This window comes from Doryrhamphus excisus, linkage group LG13, assembly GCF_037039965.1.
Source record: "Doryrhamphus excisus strain RoL-2023G ecotype Guam linkage group LG13, RoL_Dexc_Guam_v1.1, whole genome shotgun sequence".
Taxonomy (NCBI): Eukaryota; Metazoa; Chordata; class Actinopteri; order Syngnathiformes; family Syngnathidae; genus Doryrhamphus; species Doryrhamphus excisus.
In genome coordinates, this window is record NC_136369.1 from 15,323,252 (window position 1) to 15,348,945 (window position 25,694).

The window sequence follows — 25,694 nt, forward strand, 5'->3', positions numbered from 1 at the left end:
GCGAAGCGCTTCACAGCCTCCGAGACGACATCTACGAGAAGGTGTCCATCGTGTATGCCGACCGCACAGAGTCGGAACAGGAGGCCATGGGAGTGGAGATCTTCACCAATGCTTTAACAGATGCTGCGCTGGTGCAGCGACTTCTGGAGGAGAGGCCGGGCTCCCTGGCAGGAGCTTTCGAAATAGCCCGCCGCTACGAGTCGACACGAGAGGCCGCCAGAGCCGTAGCCCAGTCGGCACGTGCAAGTCCACACGTCCGGCCTGACGGGTTAAGCAGAACAGCCGTCGTGCGCGAGGACGACAGCCCGACGTCAGGTGAGGTGCCAGTGGGGGTGGTCGACCATCTTTCCACCCAACCAGAGGGGGCGCCAAAAACAACCCACGCCCGTCCAGAGAAAAGGAGGGAGGGGGCAAGGGCGACCCGGGGAAATGTTGTTTGTCACAACTGTAGCGGTGTAGGACACCTTAAGAGAGACTGCCCTTCACCCCGCCAAACCCACACAAGGGCCCCCGGCGTGGACGACGCCCCACCCCCAGCCTCAGGTACCGTTGGCAAGCGGGGTACGGACACGGAGGAAATGAGTGCTTTAATAACTATCCACGGGGTGAGAATGCGGGCTTTGTTAGATTCCGGCGCCAGGAGGAATGTACTGCCCCTTCATCTGTTTGACTGTCTGCCCCCCGAGCTTAAACCCCAGTTGCGGTCGTCGATTGTCCGGGTTCTGCAGGGCATTGGCCACGGTAGTGTAGCCGTCTTAGGGGAGACTAATTTGCCCGTGGGTGTGGGAAGCAAGATGGTGAATGTAAACTTTATCGTGGCAGACACCTCAAATGGCACCGAAGCTATACTCGGCCATCCTTTCCTCCAACAAGCACAGGCCCAGTTAGACTATGGTCGTAGAGAGGCAGTTGTTTTCGGTGAAAGGGTGCCGCGTTTCGACCCAAGCCACGCAACCGAAACCTATATCGCCAGAGTAGCCCGGACAACGCTACTAAAGCCGGGTTGCGAATATGTGGTGCCAGTAGCGGTGGGCCGCGGGCGTGACATCAAGGAAGACGTGATGTTAAGCCCGACTAAGAGTTTTGTTGAGAAGCACCGGGTCTTGGTGGCCCATGTTGTCGTCCGGCCGCGACACTCCGCTACCGTACCTATGAGGGTTTTTAACCCAGGTAATGTGCCACTCACCCTAAGAAGAGGGGAGGTGGCGGGAATCATTCAGCCGGCCGAGGTACTAGAGGAGAGAGGGGCAGAGGAGTCAAGAACCCGTACCGAGTCTGTTAACGCCGGCACTCCCAGAGTGCCGAGTCATTTACAAACTCTATACTCGGAGAGTTGCGCAACACTGTCTGAACCCGACCGGGCCGGGTTAGCCCATTTGTTGCAGACCCATGGGGACGTGTTTTCTGTAGGGCCAGGTGACGTAGGCCGTACTAATTTGGTGCAACACGATATACTACTGACCCCAGGGCCCCCTGTTAAACAACCCCCGCGCAGAATGTCCAACGAAAAACAGGCCGCGGCAGACCAACAATTGCAGCAGAGCCTGGCGGCTGGCCTCGCGCACCCTAGTAACAGCAGCTGGGCTGCACCAATTGTCATGGTAAGGAAGAAAGATGGGTCCGCGCGCATGTGCGTGGACTATCGATCTTTGAACGAACGCACTATTAAAGACGCCTATCCTTTACCCCGCATTCAGGACACACTGGACACACTGTCAACGGCCAAGTACTTTAGTACCCTTGATTTAACATCTGGGTACTGGCAGGTGGAGATGACTCCGAGGGCCCGCAAAGCAGCTGCTTTTTGCACGAGGAGTGGGCTTTTTGAATGGAATGTGATGCCGTTCGGCCTCTGTAATGCTCCTGCGACATTTCAGCGACTGATGGACCGGGTGTTAGCCGGGTTGCAGTGGGAAACCTGTTTGGTCTACCTGGATGATATCATTGTCTTGGGAAAGGACTGCCCTGAAATGTTGGAGCGGTTGCGTCAGGTGTTTAGCAGGTTGCGCCAGGCTAACCTTAAGCTGAAGCCCTCCAAATGTTGCCTTTTCCGGCGGGAGGTGGCTTACTTAGGTCACATTGTCTCCGCTGAGGGCGTCGCTACAGACCCTCAAAAGATCCAAAAGGTGGTGGAATGGCCCACGCCCAAAAACGTCTCTGAGGTGCGCCAATTTATTGGTCTGGCATCATATTACCGGCGTTTCGTCGAGGATTTCGCCACGGTGGCTCAGCCACTGCACGAACTAACCAAAAAGTATGCACGGTTTCATTGGAACAATGACTGCCAGCGGGCATTTGAGGAGCTTAAGGGGCGTCTAGTCTCGGCACCCATTCTGGGCTACCCCCTTGACAGTGGCGAAATGCTCCTGGATACTGACGCGAGCGATTGGGGGATCGGGGCAGTCCTCTCCCAAGTTCAGGGGGGTGAGGAGAGGGTCTTGGCCTATGGAAGTAGAAGGTTATCTCCCACTGAACAAAACTATTGCGCTACTCGGCGCGAGCTTCTGGCGGTGGTGGAGTTCACTTCCCATTTCCGGCAATATCTGCTGGGGCGACCCCTGACGGTCCGGACGGACCATAGCAGTTTGCGTTGGCTGACAAGGTTTAGACAACCTGAAGGCCAGCTGGCGCGATGGTTAGAGAAGTTAGCGGAGTACAACTTCCGGGTGCTATATCGCCCAGGTAAGCACCACCAAAATGCAGACGCTCTCTCGAGAAGGCCCTGCCCGGGGTCTTGTCCTTGTAACATCCGTGAGCCCCGCGTTTTTGACCAACTTCAAGATAAGGCCGTGCAGTGCAGCTTGAGGGTAAATCTTGACGATGTGGTCCCTCTAGTGGGGGTTGTAGAAGGTAACAATGACCAACAGTGTCCCCAGACAGACCCGGCATCGTTGTGTCGCCCCCCGGGCAATAACGATGCTAGCCAGGCAGATCCGAGTGTCTGCCGTGTGAGCGAGCAACAGGTCGGGCCCCTGTTTTGCGGTTGGACCCCAGAGCAATTGGTGGACGCCCAAAAAGTGGACCCAGATGTTGCCCCGGTGACACAGTGGTTAGGAGGGAGGAGTGGACGGCCACCGTGGGTCGAGATTGCTCACCTCAGCCCGGCCACCAAAGCCTATTGGGCGCAATGGAAGAGACTGTACCTGAAAGAAGGCCTCGTAGTGCGGAAGTATTACTCCCCCGAGGGGAGGGAGTTCCACCCCCAGATACTGTTACCCCGCACATTCCGCAATGCTATCATGGGGCAAGTACATGACGGACCTGTGGGAGGGCATTTTGGGGCGGAAAAGACACTCGCCAGGCTTCAGGCCAGATTTTACTGGTACAATATGAAGGATGATGTCACTGTGTGGTGCCGTACTTGTGTCAGCTGTGCCGCCAAGGCTCGGCCCAAAAAGACCCCTCAGGCGTCTATGGGGACAGTGAGGGTGGGCTCCCCTATGGAACGAGTGGCCGTCGACCTAATGGGTCCCCTAAATGAGACAGAGCGCCACAACCGCTACATACTGGTAGTACAAGATTATTTCAGTAAGTGGGTGGAGGCCTACCCTCTCCCCGATGAGCAAGCTGTGACTGTCGCCGAGCGTATCACGACGGAATGGGTGTGTAGGTATGGGGCTCCTCACAGCCTGCATAGTGACCAGGGGGCCAACTTCGAGTCAGCGGTATTCCAGAAGATGTGTGAACTGCTGGGGATTGACAAGACACGCACAACATCGTTTCATCCCCAGTCAGATGGTCAAGTAGAGCGTTTTAATGCTACCCTGCAGAAGACATTGGCCACCACTGCGGAGCGCTGTCATTGGGACTGGGACCTAATGATTCCCTATGCAGTCATGGCATACAGAGCCACCCGCCACAGTTCCACAGGCCTCACCCCAAACATGATGCTCCTTGGGAGAGAAATAACAGAACCAATTGATTTGGTTGTCGGATTACCCCCAGATGGCGAGGATGTTGACACCCCTCCAGAGTATGTGGCGCAACTCAGGGAGCGCTTGGAACTTGCTCACCAGCTGGCTCGGGAAGCGCTTGGGAGATCTGTCGAACGAGCTAAACGACAGTATGACAGGAACGTATGCCAAACCCAGTACAGAATCGCTGATGCAGTTTGGTATCTGGTGAAGGGGACCAAAAGAGTGAGGAACAAAGTGCGCAAGTTCTTACCCTCGTATGAGGGCCCATACTTCGTGGTGGGCGTGCTAGACGACATGGTCTACCGGATCAAGAAATGTCCGAGGTCCGCAGCCAAAGTAGTGCATCACGACAAGTTGAAGCCTTATTATTCACGGACACCGCTTGACAACACCTGGGCCCACAAGGACGCCGACAGCTGGTCGCCGGTGGAGGTATCGTCCGCCTTGCCGGACTCCACCGCCACAGCTCCGGACCACGGCCCCCTCGACCTGTGGGACACGCCGTCGGACTGTGGGGAGCCATCAGCAGGAGGGGCTGCCTTGGGCTCCGACCCGGAAACATTGTCACCGGCGGGGGTGGACAGCGGCCGACCCCCAGTCCGTACGGAAGGGACGGAGACTCAGCCTCCCCTCGATCATCAAGCCGGACAGTCTTATACGACCCCCACACCGCCACGAAGGGGCCAGCGGGCTCGCAGGTCACCCAGACGGCTTGGGGACTGGGTTCGCCGGTCCACCTGAAGGATGTAGCCTGGGGAGGGGTGTAGGCGGATCGCTGCCCCCCCCCAGAGCAAAAGAGTTCAAAAGAATGATGTTCACACTTGTGTGTGTAAAAGAAAAAAAAAGTGAGGCATTTAAAGTGCATTGGAATTGTTGGTTTCTTCCTTTGTAGATGCTCTACCATGCATGTTAAGGAGATTTGGTTCTTCACTCCCATTATTGATAAGCTATGGTTATTCTAGCTTATGGAGCTTGTCACGTATATATCTGTGGGAAATCGTTAAAGTGTCCTGGAGCGATGTTAAGGGCCTAATCATCATCCAGAGTGGGGGTAGTGTTGCAGGCATGTGTTTGGCCAGCTATGTGGGGCGGGTTGAGCATGACCGGTGAACTAGGAAGGGCGGGGGGGGGGTCGGTGTGTGCTGTGCTGGTGGTGGGAGAAGTCGGAAAATAAAAGTTGACTGGAAGCAGCCGGCAGCCGTGTTGTTTTTCTCTGCCTAAGTCAGGCCGCCCCTTACCACGGTTTGGGGCTGAACACGCTGACAGGTAACACCTTGCCGCTGAAAAGAAACATCGATTTCCACTTATAAATGACAAAACTGTTTAAAAAAAAACTATTTTTGCACTTTAAAAAATATATCTCTAAATGCTTGTATTTGTTTTATTGATTTATTTGATGATTTAGCATTGAAGGTGTTATGCTAGCAGGGCCATTCCATTCCGAAGCGAAATAAAAACAGTCGCACGTGAACTACTCACGTGACTGCCCCCCCTTTCTTTTATCCCGGAAGTCCTTAACCTATTAACGCTATTTGACAAGCTCAACTTTGCGCGCTCCCGAGCCCAAGAGCGTGCGTGTCAGGTTGCGAGTGGACGTGCGAGAGAGTGACACGACACACCTATACGTGTCATCAATGATTGAGAGGCAAGAGTCCATTGAAAGGTGTGACGTCACAAACTAATTGATAGCAGGGCAGCCAGTAATGAGATCAGCTCAGGACACGCCCACCCGCACCTTCATCTTTAGTTCTCATTATTCAGTCACTTGGCTTTTATTTAGCATTCCATCACAGGAACACTTATTCCCGATTAAAAAACATGTTTAAAAGAACACAAAATTAATTTGTAAAAATAGATTTAAACTAATATAATAATGGCATCATAATAAATTAAGACTTGTTTATTTTAGTTTAGAATATCACCATAATTAATCTCACTTTCTGTAATAAATTGTGATTTCATTTATCCAAAAAGTAAAAATACATTACAGTACATTATTTAATTACTTTTGTTGTTAAAATTATTTGTAATTAGTGGTCAATGATCTTAATTTATTAACTCTACATTTTCTTTTTTCTTGTACCGTGATTGATTATTATTTTATGATCTTCCATCCATTAATTTTTCACATGTTGCTGGTATGCTGGAGCCTATCCCAGCTATCTTCAGGCAAGAGGCAGAGTCCATCCTGGACTGGTCGCCAGCCAATCACAGGGCACATATAGACAAACAACCATTCACACTCACATTCAATTTGGCGTCGCCAATTAACCTAGCATGCACGTTTTGGAAGAAACTAGAACTACATAACCACTCAACCACCGTGCAGGCCTTTATAAAGTTCGTTTCAAAATTATTTTATTATTTTAAATGTGAAATGTGCACTTGAAACTGCAGCAAATGATATCATATCACATTTAGTGTGTAACCATATTGTAACCATATTAGCCCTTGGCACATTCTATATACAATATATACAAATAAAAAAGAAAACTTAAAAAAACATTATGAAAATAAAGACTAAATAAAGGAAAATAGTCAAACAATATTTTTGAAAATGAGGCTGGTTAAATGTATTTATTTATGATAATGAAGTCCAAATATTCTGAGAATAAAATCATAATGCTAAGAGGAAAAAAATGTAATAACAAACAAAAAGGTGTAATGTAAAAAGTGAAAAATAAAGAAAAAGTTCCTATTCATTGTCACTGATAATGCAAAGTTGACATGCAGACTGTTGTTTTTTTCCTTTAAATATAAAAAACGTACATGGACTGTTTTAACAAATGTAAACATGGACCCCAGCATCCTTTGATTTGTAAGTATGCAGCCGCTGGTGTTTTTTGAAAGATAATGTAGGGAAAAAAAAGGACAAAACAATACAAATACTATATATATATGCTACTTTTACCACTCTATACTCCTTTTTTGTAGTATAATACAATTTCAAGAGTTTAAGAGAGATGGCCTCCTTGTATCAATACTGAACATAAGAAAAATATGCAAACATGATAAAAGCATGTTGTAAAAAACCAAGTTGATGTTTTGTGTAGAGGGTTCTCCACACTGACCATGCTGGTCCTTTATATGGAGGACTGGTGGCGGGCTACTAGCTGGGAGACAACTCTCCAGGCGATCATCCCGACTTACTTCATGCAGTGACTAAAAAGTGGCATACATACAGACAATAATAACATAAAGTGTGATGTTTTCCATATGCAGTATTACATCCAAAGTCCAATGTGTGTACTCTGCCCCCTACATTATGTCCCCAAATCATATCTTCCTTATTCCTAATAAGGAATATTCCCAATAACAACTAATTGTTATACTGTGATTGGCAGATGACCCATCCAGGGTGTACCCAGCACCTCACCTGAAGTCAGCTGGAATAGGCTCCAGCTCACCTGGGACCCTAATGAGGACAAACTGTTTTGTAAACAAAAGCGTAAAAAGAAGTTCATCCTCGTGGAAGGTGCTGGAGCCTATCCCAGCTGTCTTAGTGCGAGAGGCGGGGTACACCCTGGACTGGTTGCCAGCCAATCACAGGGCACATATAGACAAACAACCATTCACACTCACATTCATACCTATGGACAATTTGGAGTCGCCAATTAACCTAGCATGTTTTTGGAATGTGGGAGGAAACCGGAGTACCCGGAGAAAACCCACGCATGCACGGGGAGAACATGAAAACTCCACACAGAGACGGCCGAGGGTGGAATTGAACTCGGGTCTCGTAGCTGTGAGGCCTGTGCGCTAACCACTTGGCCATAAAAAGAAGTAACTATTGTAAATACAATGGATCCTTGCTTTTTGCACAGTAAAATGGGTAAAAACATGTAATTGATTAGCCAATAAAAATGTGTATTTATACAGAAGTTCAAGTGAAAATGTCCAATTACCCATCTGTATGTATACAAGTTACCATACAATATGACAGGGTGATGAATGGGGAAGAGGAAAGAGTAGAACAAGAAGAGAGTACAGTTTGAGACAGACAAAAAAAATACTGGCAACCCAGACCCAAATAAGCACACTTTACAACTTAAGAACTTGAGATTTCCACCTGGGGAGGGGAAAGAGGAGTGGAGGGGTTTCCAGCGCAGGCCGGCAGCCAGCCACTCGTCAGGAAAGGTAGGTTCCACATCGTCTCACTACAGCAATCTCCTGGAGGACTTGTTCTAGCACCGACCTTAGCCAGGCAGATGCCGGTGGGGGGAGGCTGAAATGCGAGTCGCCGCATTCCAATAGACTCGGCTACTCTGTTTGTTCATTCTGGTCTCTCAATCGATCCATCAATCATGATGGGCAGCTGCTGGGCACTGGGATTGCCCTCTCCGTCTACCCGATTCTGTGATACACCAGAGCAGTCGATAGTACCCAATTTCAATGTTCTCAACTGGTATAACATAGGTAAGTTTAAGGAAAATATCAGTTCCTAACTAAAACAGGGAGAAAAACAACTTTTCCGTCAAAAGATACAAGAATAACTTTAATAACTTAACATTATTTCAGGCAAATGGTGGTCACACCAGAAACTGACTGGTTTTCAAAGCAATTATTATTCTAGCCTTTTATTGTGGCCAACTTAAGGCACACCTTATAACATTCTGTCTAGTCAGCATATTGAAATGTCGCACAGGGCCTGAATTTGAATTTGTATCACCTAGAGAAAACAAATAAACATTAAAAGGGGCCCATTATGGTAATTTTTGTAGTGGTGGACTCCTATAGAGCAGCTACACATAATAACCCGCACAGAAAGCTTTCTAGATCTTCCAGTTCATGCACCTCTTTCTGCAGTGTTTCCCTGCCTTCCTCCAGGTACGCCCACTCTGATGTGATTGGTCACACAGGGTGTAGCCCGCCTCTCGCCCAAAGACAGCTAGCATAGGCTCCAGCACCCCCGCGACCCTCGTGAGGAAAAAGTGGTAAAAAATTAATGAATTAATGAATTTTTACTTTATCATTTTTTTTAAATCTCATAATATAATAAAATTTTTCTTAAAAATATTTTGGGATATACGTATCAAAACATTTTTAAAACAATAAGAATTATTCTAATTAAGTAGTATTAACTTAATTAACTTAAGTAAAAAAATATATTTGTACATATTTTGACAACTTACAAATTTTTTTCCTGAAGTAAAAAAAATTTTTTTTTGTAAATATTTTTTCTTTTGTCCCCCGAATATATTTAATCTTTTTTGGGGTGGAGCGGATATGTCATAATATTATTATTATTATTATCATTATTATTATTATTGTCTCATTATCATAAAGTCAAGACTATTTTTCCTTTAAAAATAACAAATTTAACTGCACTTTATTGAGAAAATACAAATTGAAAGTGTATTTAAAAAAATCTATTTTTAAAAACATTCCAAATTTTTCCTCCAAATTTTACAACTTTTTGAATATAAATAAAAAATATACAAATATATATAAATATAAATATATAATATAAATATATAAAAAATATATATATAAATATTTAAAAGCACGACTTATTGACTTATGACTTATTTCTGTAGCAGTGTCTGTCCATAAACAAATACATTCATAAAGCCAAAATGCTGGGAAACAAGGTGTACTCCATGCATGGCCATAATAATCCAGCCTACGGCAAAGGGCTTTTGTGCCAACATCATTAAAAGCTTGCAGCAGCTTCCCCGTCGTTGTCAAGTGTTTTTAGTGGCAAATTTAAGGTTCAATTCATCTCGGATGTGCGATGGCCAATTTAAGATGGTGTGACAAGGATTTAATCATCTGCGCTCCCCAAGTTACAGCCACACAGCAGACGGCGGGGGCCAACGCAGCTTTTTAATGGTAAACTGACACAATGAGTAAATATCCGCCTTTTATACTCGCAGCTTAAAAGCATGCAAGACAACAAGAGGGAAGAGGATTTAAGTAAGTTGCATTAAAAAGAAATTCATTTCAAAAAAGTGACTGGCCATTAGATCTAATGCAGGACTCGTACCATTTAACAAAACCACATAAGAGGGTCAAAATATTAGAATATTCGGATGCACTGTGGTGAACTACAACCACAATATTATCTTTGTAAAAACACAACCCTTCAATTCAAAGTATCCAAAGTCCAGATAAATTAAACACAGCATGATTTTTGCAGCAAATGCATCAAAATCAATAAATAAGCAAACATTTTTATTAAGAAATGATACATAAGTAATTGACACAAGCCTTAATATTCCTTTTTCTTTAATGGTTGTCATCTTGGAACTTTGCCTTGTAGGCCGTTTTTGCTTAGTCTTTCTTATGGTGGAATCACAAACACTAACCTGAGGCAGGTGTGGGGTCTTTTGTGACTTTTTGTGACTTTTTCTTCCTTGATAATAAAAAGTTTCATTAAAAAAAATACATTTTGTGTTCACTTGTGTTGACTAATGTTTTAATTTGTTTGATGATCTGAAAGTATTTGATATACTGTATATCGTATTTTTCCGGACTATAAGTCGCACTCATAGGTTGGCTGTTCCTGCGACTTATACTCCAGAGCGACTTATAAATGAAAAAATTTTTACATAAACACTGGACACCTTTTCTGTTCATGTTTATTTTTATGTAGCTGAATAACCATTGTGTTAGCATATCTTACACCTATTCAACCTATTCAGTCGTTTTAATATAAAGTACCTGCTAAAAAATGCGACTTATACTCCAGTGTAACTTATGTATGTTTTTTTCTACCTAATTGTGCACTTTTGGCTTTGTGCGACTTATACTCCGGAGCGAGAAAATATGGTATATACACATACATACTTAGAATTGTCATGAAGAGTAGGAAAGTAGTAAAGTTGTACTACAACTATTAGCCGAAAGCAGTATAACAGCCCTACCAAAACTTGACTAATAGGTTTGTTTAAATGAATTTGTTTTACTGAATTATAAAGGGGGGCGGCACGGCGGTCTAGTGGTTAGCGCAGACCTCACAACTAGGAGACCAGGGTTAAATTCCACCCTCGGGCATCTCTGTGTGGAGATTGCATGTTCTCCCCGTGCATGCGTGGGTTTTCTCCGGGTACTCCGGTTTCCTCCCACATTCCAAAAACATGCTAGGTTAATTGGCGACTCCAAATTGTCCATAGGTATGAATGTGAGTGTGAATGGTTGTTTGTCTATATGTGCCCTGTGATTGGCTGTGGGTGACCAGTCCAGGGTGTACGCCGCCTCTCGCCCAAAGACAGCTGGGAGCAGCACCCCTGCGACCCTTGTGAGGAAAAAGCGGTAGAAAATGAATGAATGAATGAATGAATTATAAAGGGGATTTTGAAGGATGCAATTGGGGATAATATTGAAACGTTGTATGATATTCTGGTAATTATCTGTACAGTTATTTATCTGAGTTCAGCAGGACCACTCATAATTAGCAATATGATATGATAAAAAGAATATTTGCGTTGTATTAAATGCCAAGAGATGGTGGAGGTGTACCCAGTATTGCATCCACTGAGCCGAGCTTCCCTCCATCATGTACTGCATGTACTTAAGGCCCTCAACATGACCTCATCACCATGTGTACTTTAAGTGAACCTGCAAGAGGAAATAACAGCCTAGAGCATCACAGCAAAAAGCTTGTTTCAGTGAGTACACGTCTCCGGGTTCACCTGGAACACACAATAAGTAAGACAGTGTCAGAGTAGTGTAAATCACAGCGTCACACCCACTCATAAATCGAGAACAAAAACAACACATTAGGAGGATCGAGCTCCACAATGAGGGAGTGTAAAACACATCTAAGGTCCGCCTGTACCGCCTCTTTGGATGGCGACAAGCAGCCATTACTGTAGGTCACCGAGGAGGACTAACATGTTAATGCAGGCAAACAGCGATGCCACCAGGAATCAGAACCTTAAGACGTTCATGCCGGAGTCAGGTCAGAAGTTCAAGAATGTCTTCAGGAAGTCTTGTTTTTTTTTTTAGATTTAGTGCCAAAGTTCAATTAACCCTCTGACTCATGAGTTCAGCAACTTTAATGATACAGTCGTAGCGGATGCAAAGGCTGCTGATTTACAGGCGCCGTCAAATGACAGCACTGTAAGTCACACATGACTTGCACATCCATGCTCGCCTCACAATGAATTACAATACATTGTCCTTATAGGGGGTGGAAGGGGGGGGGGGACTAGCACCGCTTCATCTGCTTCCTTCAATTATAACAATGACGTCACCATTCAATTACGGATCGGATTACAATTTATACATTTTTATTTTTACAAAAAAATATGACTTTATCATTTTAAAAAAATCTCATAATATAATAAAATTTTTCTTAAAAACATTTATTATCAAAACATTTTTAAAATAATTGGAATTATTTTAATTAAGTAATATTAACTGAACTAACTTAAGTAAAAAATGTATTTGAACATTTTTTGACAACTTACTATTTTTTTTCCTGAAGTAAGAAATATTTTTTTGTAAATATTTTTTCTTTTTTACCCCGAATATATTTCATCTTTATTTTGGGTGGAGGAGATATGTCATAAAATTATTATTGTCATAAATTATTGTCTAATTATCACAAAGTTAAGACTATTTTTCCTTTAAAAATAACAAATTGCACTGCACTTTATTGGGAAAATACAAATTTATAAGTGTATTAAAAAAATAATTTTTAAAAAAACATTCCAAATTTTTCCTCCGAATTTCACAACTTTTTAAATATGACTTATTTCTCTACATTTAAAACTGTTTTTTTAATCCATGACCTTTTCTCAATTTTTACATTTTATTAGGAAAATACAAATTTACAAGTGTATTTAAAAATAATATTTAAAAAAATATTCCAAATTTTTGCTCCAAATTTCACAACTTTTTAAATATGCCTTATTTCTGTACATTTAAAACTGTTTTTTTTAAATCTATGACCTTTTCTCAATTTTTAAACTTTATTGGGAAAATACAAATTTATAAGTGTATTAAAAAAATAATTTTTAAAAAACATTCCAAATTTTTCTTCCAAATTTCACAACTTTTTAAATATGACTTATTTCTGTACATTTAAAACTGTTTTTTTTTAATCTATGACCTTTTCTCAATTTTTAAAATGAGATTAAGACCTTTTTTGTCTGGATCTGACAGAGGGAGCAGGTCCAGGCTGGATCCTGCGTGCGGACTTGCCTCTCGGGACTCCCTGGCAGAGGCAACAATGGGTCAGTGCCCCTCTTTGTGAGGCTTCCCTCCTTAATCAAACTAGTCAGAGGAGTGATTGGATTTTAATACTGCTGGGCCCACCGTAATGGTGTGATGGACGGGGCCCGGTGAATTGGAGCAACATGTCAGCCCCTCTGAGGCTTCCATTAATGATATTGCTTCATTTCTTAAAGTGGCAGCAACCACAGCAACGCCAGGCGGGGCCCCTAACCTGTCCCTTTGCTCTTTAGCCCTCTTCTTATATTTTTTTGGAAACTACAGAAATGTCATCCATCTGTGTGTTGTTGCGTTTTGGGCATTTGATTAGTGGTGTTTTTTTAAATTTTACATTTACAAAGAAATGTAATTTGTTCATTGCAATTGACTGGGATTTTATACAAAATAGGATTTTAGAAAATAAAAAAAACTCACATATTGAATCAAATGGGTTTTTATTCCAATATAACAATAATGCAAATGGGTTAGATTGTTGCCATCAAAAGAAAACCAATGATGTTTGTAATTAATTCTTTTATAACACACCACAAAAAGATTGTTTTGAGACAATAAATATATTTTATTTTATTACTAAATATATTTTATTTTTTTCTGCATTTATGGTAAACATTATTTTATTGTTTATGTTCCTTGCATAATAATTGAAATAAGTCAGTCTAATATCTAATATGCTACCCCATTTTATATGCATGTGGACAAAATTGTTGGTACCCCTCAGTTAATGAAATAAAAAAACACACAATGGTTACTGAAATCACTTGAAATTTAAGAAAGTAATAATATTAAAATAAAATAAAATAAAATAAAATAAAATAAAATAAAATAAAATAAAATAAAATAAAATAAAATAAAATAAAATAAAATAAAATAAAATAAAATAAAATAAAACAATCAAAATCAGCCATCAACTTTTCTTTCTTTAACTGAGAAGTACCAACAATTTTGTCCACGTGTGTACATGCATGCATCAGTCAGACTCACTAAGGTTGTATTGTCTCAGCGTCAGAACATCTCCGCATCGGTCAATTTGCAGCGCCGTAGGTACAGAACCCCGGCTCCAAATTAAAAGCAGAGACCCGGCCGGGGTGACCCTCGTCGACCGCACAAACATAAATTAAGGAGATTTACAAGACTTTTAAAACACTTTTAACAATACTCTCCCGTTTAATGTTCTCTCTGTTTAATAATGCACTTTAGGTTTTAAGAGCACGATAAACAAACCAATAATTCACTTTTTCGTTTTTCATCATCTGAGGGTGAAGCCCTTCAGGCCGGCGTTCAAAGAGCGGAGTGGAAGGCTGGCTGTCACTTGATGTTGTTGCCAGCACTTTTTTTTGAGACGTAAGCGCTCGTTTCAACATAAGCGGAGCAGGGTTCATCTTCCCAAGAAATGGGATGCATTGAAAAGTGATGCTGAGTCGAAGTAAAGACAAGATACCTTGCATCCAGCCTGATGTTTTATATAACAGAATCAAAAGGGAACAACATAGTACTTACATACATCATAAAACACACAACAAACATATTAGAGATGTTTGCCTTCTGGAGGATAAAAAGGACACTTGTAAGAAGACAATTGACGTCTGTGTTAGGGCGAAGACCTGGAACTGATCACACACATAGTAGGTTGGAAACACACACACACACTTACGCTGCCCCACTAACAGCCTCCACAAATCACTGGGCCATCTCGTATAATCCTCCACCAGCAGCACAGCAAGCAGCATTAAACATCCAAACAAATTGCCTCTCGTCAGGAGCCCACAGCAGGAGGATGACAAGAAAAGGTTGGAGGTGCAGCGACTCCTCTGCAGGCGCTCTGTGAAAAAAGAGTTCAAATTTACTTTGGTGTTTTTTTTGGGTGCAAATGAAGAAAATATTTAGCATCAACTTTTGAACATTGGTGAAAATATGCACCTCTGCTGTATTAAATGTGATATTGTTTTCCTGATAAATAAACCACATGATGGCGCTGTTATTAAACCTTGTAACCGGGATTGACTTGAAATTTCTCACACAGCTCAATACACTCTAGTTTAGTTGAAACGGTACAGAATTTGGCAACATGAAGTGACTGACACGTATACATGGACCCAAATATTCCAATTGTATTCGGTTTATTTGCGGAAAACGGAAATAATGTAACCTTTGTATACACCTCATTCCGAAAGAAAAGTGCCAATCCGAATGGATATATAATCGGATTCACAGGGGTGGAATATTCCTTTCCCAATCCGATTGAGGTATCAAACGGAAAGTTGTCAGGGTGCGTTTTTCTTCGTCATGTTTTTCTTCTTCTGTTGTTTATTATCTATTATTTATCTGTGGAACAGAATCTAAACCCTTCTATACTTCATTCATAAGTCCAGTTTTTCTTTATAAAGAAAATACATATCTATATAAAACATGTTCTGAGTTTAATTATAAAATATTAGCAAGATTGAATTTTATCTTTTCTTGTTTTATATCATTTTTCCCGGGTGTGTTCTTTCAGCGTATGCTCAGATATGACATAACACACAGCTCGAGACGTTCTTCTGTTTTACAAATGGAGGCGAGCAATCAGCATTGGACTGCTGCGGAAAGTTTGTTTTTGATCCAAACTAAATTTCAAGACTGGACGAACGAAAAACTGGCAATACGGAGTTATTCCAACAAGTGAAAGAAAAACTCGAAGAAGTCGGTATCACGTGATGGTGGTGTTTACGTTTTACTGGGCATGCCCCATTGACTATTCTGGTTGGTTATAGCGGCGCATGTAGACAAAACATTGGAATATTCCTTTCCATGGATACCATTGTTTTCAGAAAAGTCATTCGAAAAGATTCCATTCGGAAAGAGGAAAAACTCATGTAAACTTGGCTTATGTCAAATTTCAGCAAGATTGGTTAAAACTAATGCAGAGCTTAGCAACTTTGTTCCCGGTAGTCATTGTGCAAAGATTCTAAATGAACCTGAAGGCTGTCTGTATTACATGTACGCTAGCGTGTCACCCAAAGTATTTTGTCCACAAGTCTATACTCAAACTTTGAAGTGATGGGACTTACTCAGAGGAAAAGTACCACAACATGAAGAAATTTGCTACTTCCTCGACTGCACTATTCGCCTCCTTATATGAGTCAGTCTGGTTCCACCATAATAAATATGTATGTTATGTCTTAGGAGCTTACATGCTGAAAAAGTGAATGCATTAAATCAACAAATTCTCGAGTCAGTCTGAGCTTTTCCAATGATTTGGTGAATAGGAAGTGAGCCATCATTGAGCTAAAAGGCCGCATGCCACAGGCCGACCCGTCTAGACAGCTCTGACAGGGTTTACTCTGAGACCCGAGATGTGTCAGGAAAGTGGACACCTCAGCAAACATCACCCCTGCTAGATATCCCCACATCTCTGTCCAGGCTTCCTCCTGTGGAAGTGGGCACGCTCAAGCCTCAGATAAGAGGAGAGGGCACGACTCTATCTGCCCTGACATCTGACACATGCCGAAAAGCTCTCGTGTGGACCGAGCTTAAGCTGCAGCCTGGACTTATCTTTACAGTTTCCTATACCACCTACTGACAGATCCCCAGGACTGTGTAAATTCCTTCCTAACCCCACCCTCCACCCCCCCACCTTAGAATGACTCCAGGCAGACAATGAGACGACACTTTGTGTACTATAACAGAGAACAGAGAGGATTTTACAAGGCATACGGGAGACAAAGACAAACACAAGTTTCAGGTGTTGCAATGTGTGTTTGAAAAAGGACAAACCTTGAAGTCAGCCAATGATGCGGGACAGGCGGCCTTCCCCGACTCTCGTCTGTCTCATATGAACATTTGAATTACTACATCAAGGAGTGAGGAGAAAGAAATGATTGAAGAAATACGTCCTTGTCCTTTCATAACCTGGAAAACACTAACTCTTAAACCTGAACTTAACCCCAACCTTAACTCTAATCTAAATCCTAACCTTAACTGCCAGAGGTGTGGACCCCAATCATGTGACCTGGACTCGAGTCAGACTCAAGTTCCAATTCTGATGATTTGACAATATCATCAGACTTGCAACTTTGACATCAGTGACTTAGGACTTGACTCGGACTTTAGTTTAATGACTTGATAATACTTGAGATTTTCAGTGAAACGTGTCCCCATTTAAAGTCATCAACTAAGACGGGTGGGCAAACGTTTTGGAATTTGACTGGAGGAGAAAGAAATGATTGAAGAAATACGTCCTTGTCCTTTCATAACCTAGAAACACTAACTCTTAAACCTGAACCTAACCCCAACCTTAACTCTAATCTCAATCCTAACCCTAACTGCCAGAGGTGTGGACCCGAATCAAACGACCTGGACTCGAGTCAGACTCAAGTTCAATTTTGATGATTTGACAATATAATCAAAGACTTGCAACTTTGACATCAGTGACTTAGGACTTGACTCGGACTTTAGTCTATTGACTTGATAATACTTGAGATTTTCAGTGAAACGTGTCCCCATTTAAAGTCATCAACTAAGACGGGTGGGCAAACGTTTTGGAATTTGACTGGAGGAGAAAGAAATGATTGAAGAAATACGTCCTTGTCCTTTCATAACCTAGAAAACACTAACTCTTAAACCCATAGCCTGAACCTAACCCCAACCTTAACTTTAATCTAAATCTTAACCTTAACTGCCAGAGGTGTGGACCCGAATCAAGCGACCTGGACTCGAGTCAGACTCAAGTTCCAATTTTTGATGACTTGACAATATCACCAAACACTCAAAACTTCGATATTAGTGACTTAGGACTTGACTCGGACTTTAGTTTAATGACTTGATAATACTTGAGATTTTCAGTGAAACGTGTCCCCATTTAAAGTCATCAACTAAGACGGGTGGGCAAACGTTTTGGAATTTGACTGGAGGAGAAAGAAATGATTGAAGAAATACGTCCTTGTCCTTTCATAACCTGGAAAACACTAACTCTTAAACCTGAACTTAACCCCAACCTTAACTCTAATCTCAATCCTAACCCTAACTGCCAGAGGTGTGGACCCGAATCAAACGACCTGGACTCGAGTCAGACTCAAGTTCAATTTTGATGATTTGACAATATAATCAAAGACTTGCAACTTTGACATCAGTGACTTAGGACTTGACTCGGACTTTAGTCTATTGACTTGATAATACTTGAGATTTTCAGTGAAACGTGTCCCCATTTAAAGTCATCAACTAAGACGGGTGGGCAAACGTTTTGGAATTTGACTGGAGGAGAAAGAAATGATTGAAGAAATACGTCCTTGTCCTTTCATAACCTAGAAAACACTAACTCTTAAACCCATAGCCTGAACCTAACCCCAACCTTAACTTTAATCTAAATCTTAACCCTAACTGCCAGAGGTGTGGACCCGAATCAAACGACCTGGACTCGAGTCAGACTCAAGTTCCAATTTTTGATGACTTGACAATATCACCAAACACTCAAAACTTCGATATTAGTGACTTAGGACTTGACTCGGACTTTAGTTTAATGACTTGATAATACTTGAGATTTTCAGTGAAACGTGTCCCCATTTAAAGTCATCAACTAAGACGGGTGGGCAAACGTTTTGGAATTTGACTGGAGGAGAAAGAAATGATTGAAGAAATACGTCCTTGTCCTTTCATAACCTGGAAAACACTAACTCTTAAACCTGAACCTAACCCCAACCTTAACTCTAATCTCAATCCTAACCCTAACTGCCAGAGGTGTGGACCCGAATCAAACGACCTGGACTCGAGTCAGACTCAAGTTCAATTTTGATGATTTGACAATATAATCAAAGACTTGCAACTTTGACATCAGTGACTTAGGACTTGACTCGGACTTTAGTCTATTGACTTGATAATACTTGAGATTTTCAGTGAAACGTGTCCCCATTTAAAGTCATCAACTAAGACGGGTGGGCAAACGTTTTGGAATTTGACTGGAGGAGAAAGAAATGATTGAAGAAATACGTCCTTGTCCTTTCATAACCTAGAAAACACTAACTCTTAAACCCATAGCCTGAACCTAACCCCAACCTTAACTTTAATCTAAATCTTAACCTTAACTGCCAGAGGTGTGGACCCGAATCAAGCGACCTGGACTCGAGTCAGACTCAAGTTCCAATTTTTGATGACTTGACAATATCACCAAACACTCAAAACTTCGATATTAGTGACTTAGGACTTGACTCAGACTTTAGTCTAATGACTTGATAATACCTGAGATTTTCAGTGAAACGTGTCCCCATTTAAAGTCATCAACTAAGACGAGTGGGCAAACGTTTTGGAATTTGACTGGAGGAGAAAGAAATGATTGAAGAAATACGTCCTTGTCCTTTCATAACCTAGAAAACACTAACTCTTAAACCTGAACCTAACCCCAACCTTAACTCTAATCTCAATCCTAACCCTAACTGCCAGGGGTGTGGACCTGAATCATACGACCTGGACTCGAGTCAGACTTAAGTTCAATTTTGATTATTTGACAATATCACCAAAGAATTGCAACTTCGATATTAGTGACTTGACTCGGACTTTAGTTTAATGACTTGAGATTTTCAGTGAAACATATCCCCATTCAAAGTCATCAACTAAGGCAGGGGTGGGCAAACATAAACTTAGCTAAACTAACCTAAACTTGAAACCTAATCCCAGGCAGCAAGGCAACAATCTGGTTTTAATGCATATTGAGAAAGTTTTATCTCCGTCAAAACTGAAGCAGACGGGTTTGTAATTTGCAGTGAAACAAAACGTTAAAACCTTTTGTGGCGGCCTGCGCTATTTTAACGCGTTTGTTAAGTCTGAGTATTTGTCATGGCGATTTTGTTGCAATTCGTACAACAGCGAAGAAGACAAAAGGAAAAACATCGGAAAAAAGATGGTGTTTTAGTAGCTGTAGGGAAGTCTTTTGTAGTATTGGGAAGAGTTATTTATATTCAGAGGAGCTAGTGGGGGCATTTATCATGTGTGCTAGTGGTTCCCCCTTCAAAGTTCTCCGTTTTATGACGTGCATTATTTCTTGTGCACACACATAAACAAAGCCAGGGCTGCCGGCACTGAATCAGCAGACTGTGTCACCGTGTGGCCCCCGGGTCAGGCCCGCTTTCTTGTGCCGCCAGTGCTTACATTAGCATGTGAAAGGCTAAAGCTGTTCCAAATATCCCCTCCAAACATTTACCCTGCCCCGAGCCCCACGTGGAAAAACTCGCAGAAGCATTTCATAAGATGTTTTGGAATTGATCTAAGCTCGCATCTGACTTCATCGTCATGTCAAATGCGTTCGGAGACAACCTTCGCCAGCGCACTTGAGCTTGTCCATGATGCGGACGTCAGGAAGGCACCAGGAGTCTGTGTTTACATAGAAAGTGCCTGAAAGCCAATTTAGCCACACTAGCCTCATTTGTCTTATCAGAGTGTAAACGTGTTGCTCTGTCGATGGAGCATTTAAAAGATTAAAAACAATCATTGATTTTAATGCTCTGCACGGCCATCGTCGGACACAAATGACACACCCAGCAACAAGTTTCACTCGTAGCGCCGCTGTTCATTTTTTAAATTAGCAGAGTGCGAAAGGGCGAGAGAGGGGGGCGGCGGCGGCGGGCGGCTGAACCACGGGAGGATATATATAAATATTCAAAAGCCGCACGTCGTATTCCCAGTCTGCTCCTTCTGTTAACTTTTCTCAACTGCGGGCTGAATCATGTGTCATTCAGCCTAATTTAATCATCAGCCACTCTCATTCAATTATCCAATATAATATGCAAATGAGATGAACAATGGCCAGCTCATGCTAATTATCTGCATCAGAATAATTAAATTGGACAGAAGCGGTGGAGGGGAACTGAACTGTCATAAAATAGGGAACAGATTCTTTAATTAGGGTAGCAAAAATTTTATTAGAATCTGTAATCTGCCCGTAAATTGTGTGACGGTGGCCGCGCACAAGGGGGACATTACTCTTATTGGAAAAGCGCTCCCTGAAGACTTGCAAGCAACATGGCCGTTATCAAGGGCAAATCCATCCTAAAACACGTTTCCCATTTATGATATTATAGTAATAATCCTGGCCAGAGAACATTAACAAGATTCTTTAAAGGATTGCAAACTAGAAAACTGTTAATTCACTAAAAACATATATACTATGTACTGTATTGAAGTGTGCAAAACAAACTGAAATCTACCTATAAGCGTCAACAACGTCAACAAACACGGTCCTAATACGCCACATCTGGAAGCATACAGTGTACATCACTGTATGTCTAATTTATAGATTATATACATATATACATCTATACATATATATTAAGTTAGTATGCATTTTACTCATCCGTACAGTACCGTATGTAAGCATACAGCGTTTAATAAAACCATATCTGTAAACACACACACCCTATCCCTACAGTCACCATTTATAGTATTGTATAGTATTATATAAGCATGCAGTGTCCCTGTAGCTTCTTTACATTGTACATTGAACACAGTACACACTACCAATGCAAGTATGTAATATGTAGGCATGCAGTATCCCTATGCATCTTATATGGAAGATATGGAAGATCAAGATACTTAGGTATGCAGTATATTGCGTAAAGCATTGCAGCCAATATATGGTCCTTGTATCTGTTCCGGAAGCATTGTTCACCGTACACGCCATATATAACATGTATCACATATGTAGTGTCTCAAAACACGTTTATAAGCACTAAGGAGCGTCTTTATTGTCTCTCAGTACACAATGTACTCTACGTAAGCACAGCAATCCATATTATATTTGTATCTCCATACAACACATGGCCGGATCTGTGTACCTTTCCACCGAGGGCCACAAAGAAAAAGGAGAGGAAGGAAAAAAAAACATCCCAGCTTACATGACTTATTTATTATTATTTTATTATTATTTAATTTTATTAAATTTTTTAATTTTAATTAAATTTTTTTATTTTTTATTTTATTATTTTATACCTAATCATTTCATTTTCCCCATAATTTTTGCTGTTGTTTATTTTTAAATTCCAAATATTTCAACTTTCTTATATTGAGAGTTTATTCCCATAATATTCCTATAAAATTATAACCCTAATTAATTATAACGTGACTACTTTTTGTTTTGTTTGTTTCTGATATTATAAATTAAAAAAAATATAATTGACAGCTATTTCAACTCTATGTTACCAAAATGACATTACAGACATGTTTATTCTCATTAAATTGAGACATGATTTATTATTATTATTATTATTATTATTATTATTATTATTATTATTATTATTATTATTATTATTATTATTATTATTATTATTTAATGTTTTGCCTTTATTCTTGTAAATTGAATTTTTTTGTTGTTCTGCGTTTTTTTCCAACTATTTCTTTATTTTTATTTTTAATTATTACTTTTTGAATACATTACATTATTTTCTTCAAATTACAACATTACTCTTATGACTCTAAAATTATGACTTTTTGTCATTATATTACAAATGTTTCCTTATTTCTTAAGCATTTTTTTTTCAATTAAATCATATTTTTATATTTTTAAATATGTCGCCGGACAATAAAGAAACAGTAACAGGCCCCAAATGGCCCCCGGGCCTCACTTTGGATGCCCCTGATGTAAGCACAAAGCGTTCCCATGTCCCCTTACCCCACTTATGTAACATTATGTTTTATAGTGAAAAAACCCACAAAAATGAATAACTGATACCATGTCTGTACGCAACACTGAAACCTTGGCGGTCTACTGTCGGTCCTGCGAGATGATGGCCATAAATAGGCCCTTTGCCACCAAGCAGAACTAAGTGTTGTGAATAATTTCATCTGTTCCAAGGCAGCGGAGCATGCCTGGTAAGCTGGTTAGACACACAGAAACATGGACTCTAATCCTTTGCTCCGCTCCTGCATGCATGCAGGCACCGCTGCCTCCGCACAAGAGAGCAGCCATGTCCAACGACACAACACCCCCTGATGTGCGCCAACCGGACACACAATGAGTCACTCCGAGGCCCGGCAGACAGCGAGCAGCGGGACCCTGCACAAGAGGTGCCGCAGCCACTGAAATATTTACAGAGGCGTGTTTTGTTGCTTTTGTGACGAGTGATTGAAGGGGAAGACCTCAAAGGCGGTCGGTCGCCCTTAGAAGAGGAGGCAAAGGAGGAGGAGGAGGAATCAGCGGAAACAGTTGAAGTCATATTTCAAACGCTGTAACTATTTGTGAGGTCTCCGTGGATGAAATGTGTGAGGGTTTTAAAGATAATGATAAGAAAAGCTTCAACGCCATATCGTCCATCACGCTGTGAGCAGGACGGACAACAACATCTCTGTAACACCCTGATGTATCCTGGTCGGACCCGACAGTATTTGTTAAACATGTCAGCGTGACAGAACAGCAGTGGGTCAGGAGCACGGCGGGATCAAAGCGAAGGAACGGTCTGAGCGAGGAGACGAGTCACAGAACACAATACACAGCACCCACAGCCACTATGCTGCCTCTTTCTTTATCGCGTGCATCTACTGTATAGAAGCGCATACGAGGGAAACGCCAGTGTTTACTTTGTGCTTGATAAGATAAGCATGAATAAAGCCTGAATGTAAAACTTTAGGATCATCAATCAGAGCAGGTAAACTTCCTGAAAAACATTGTTGGACAATCTATGAGGGATAGGGAAGTACATCTTTGTGTGAAAGAGGCTTATCTCCCTTAAATATCTTCACCTGGTTATCATTTAAAATCAATGCTGCTCCCACTTTGACCGTTATTACTGATTTTTTAGTAAAAAGAGGTGACAACATTGGTCTAAAAAATTTTCAACTGTGGCTAAATCTCATTTATTTTGATAAGTTAATAACTTTAGGGTTGCACGGTGGTTTGCACAAAGGCCTCACGAGTTCAATTCCAACCTCGCCCATCTCTGTGTGGAGTTTGCATGTTCTCCCCGTGCATGCGTGGGTTTTCTCCGGGTACTCCGGTTTCCTCCCACATTCCAAAAACATGCTAGGTTAATTGGCGACTCCAAATTGTCCATAGGTATGAATGTGAGTGTGAATGGTTGTTTGTCTATATGTGCCCTGTGACTGGCTGTACTCCGGCTCTTGCCTTGAAGACAGCTGGGATAGACTCCAGCACCCCCCGCGACCCTCGTGAGGATAAGCAGTAGAAAATTAATGAATGAATGAAAGATGAACTATATTCAAGATATTTCATAATATTAGATTCCACTTTCCTTGATATCTTTTCTCCATAGCTGCAATGTCCTGGTGGAATGGTTCCCCATACTTCTCCACAGTTCAATGGAAAGAAATCTAGATGGAAATGAAAAAAAAAATCTATTTTCAGTGACATATTGTAGCCAGAGGCTTTGTAGGACTTCAGGAAGTTTGCCACCAGCTGCTTATAAATATCTGACTTGTAGTTTCCAAGAAAAGTGAATTTCTTCTACTGTCACTAATAGTTCGTCTATTAGTGATTTAAACCAAGAACAATTGCATTTTGATTGTAGATTGCTGCAACAAACACAACACCACCAAGTCGTGCAATGATTTAACATTAGCCCTCTACACACTCATCATTGTTTATGAGTCAACCAGAACAGTCCTGGAATAACAGTCATGTTATAATAATTTATTGTATTTATACAACAATGTGGCTTTGTAAACATATACTGCACCCTGACGTCATGAAGCATTGAGACCGCAGACATCTTCATGTGTCAGTTGTCACTTCTTTTCTCACTTTAAACGTTTAGTCATCATGGCGCTTCCGGTAGTCAGCATTGGTCAAAATGATATACAAGAGTGGAACTATATTTAAATGCTCCTGAGGTTGTTTGACTGACATTTTTGGTAAAAAAAAAAAACATGACTCCTGGTGCCTCACTTCTAGTAGTATCAAAGTTGTGCTTGGCTAACCAAACTTATGTATAAAATAAAACCAACTTGTGGTGTGTGGTGAAGGAAGCAAGGAAGATCTTTCTCTTAAGAACAAACCTCTAAAAGAACCGATTACAATGCAGTGGATGAGCGGATTTTTGGGCAAAAATGTGTATAGTTTTTTCCGCCTACAGAAAAACCAATTTCATTCACTATAAGTTGGTAATAATAATACATAAATATATGATAATACAAGTCAAATGAATAGCGCTGTTAAAAAGGGCCCACAATACAATGACATTTTATGATGGTTCTTGAACGCACCACAGCTGTGTGCTGTGACTGGCTATACTGTAACTCAGATTCCATCTGTTATAAATTATAATATAAATAATGTTATAGCATTGCCTAATCATGTTAATCATATGAATAAAATGATATTCTTAGGCTGTCTGAGTTTCGACTACCAAAACAAATCACTGGCCCCGCCTCTTCTGTCCCCCTGATGGATTAACAAGGGTGAAAGGTCACGGCAGTTTATTCTTCCAGAGGAAACAGCCTTTCTAATGACTTCAGAGCGAGAGAATAATGCATGCCTTGATTTTTCTGCACTCCTGTTAAGAAAGCACATTTACTTGAATGAAGTTATTTTCTTCCTCATTTAACATAAACTCAAGTAGCAGGAAGTAGTAGCAGGGTAGAAAACTGAGATGAGGGCGCTGCGAATGTCTAAGTTTGGTCCCC

The 25,694-nt window shown here is 41.5% G+C and overlaps 1 long non-coding RNA gene across 3 annotated transcripts in view; it reads right to left on the reverse strand.

Moving 5' to 3' along the window:
- Positions 1-14,722: 14,722 nt before the first annotated feature.
- The window catches only part of LOC144901586 (uncharacterized), a 78,943-nt gene continuing 67,971 nt past the window's right edge, over positions 14,723-25,694 (reverse strand). For all 3 annotated transcript variants that reach the window (XR_013629640.1, XR_013629641.1, XR_013629639.1), the window contains one exon: positions 14,723-14,916. This is a non-coding gene — a long non-coding RNA (uncharacterized LOC144901586). The remainder of the gene's footprint in view (positions 14,917-25,694) is intronic.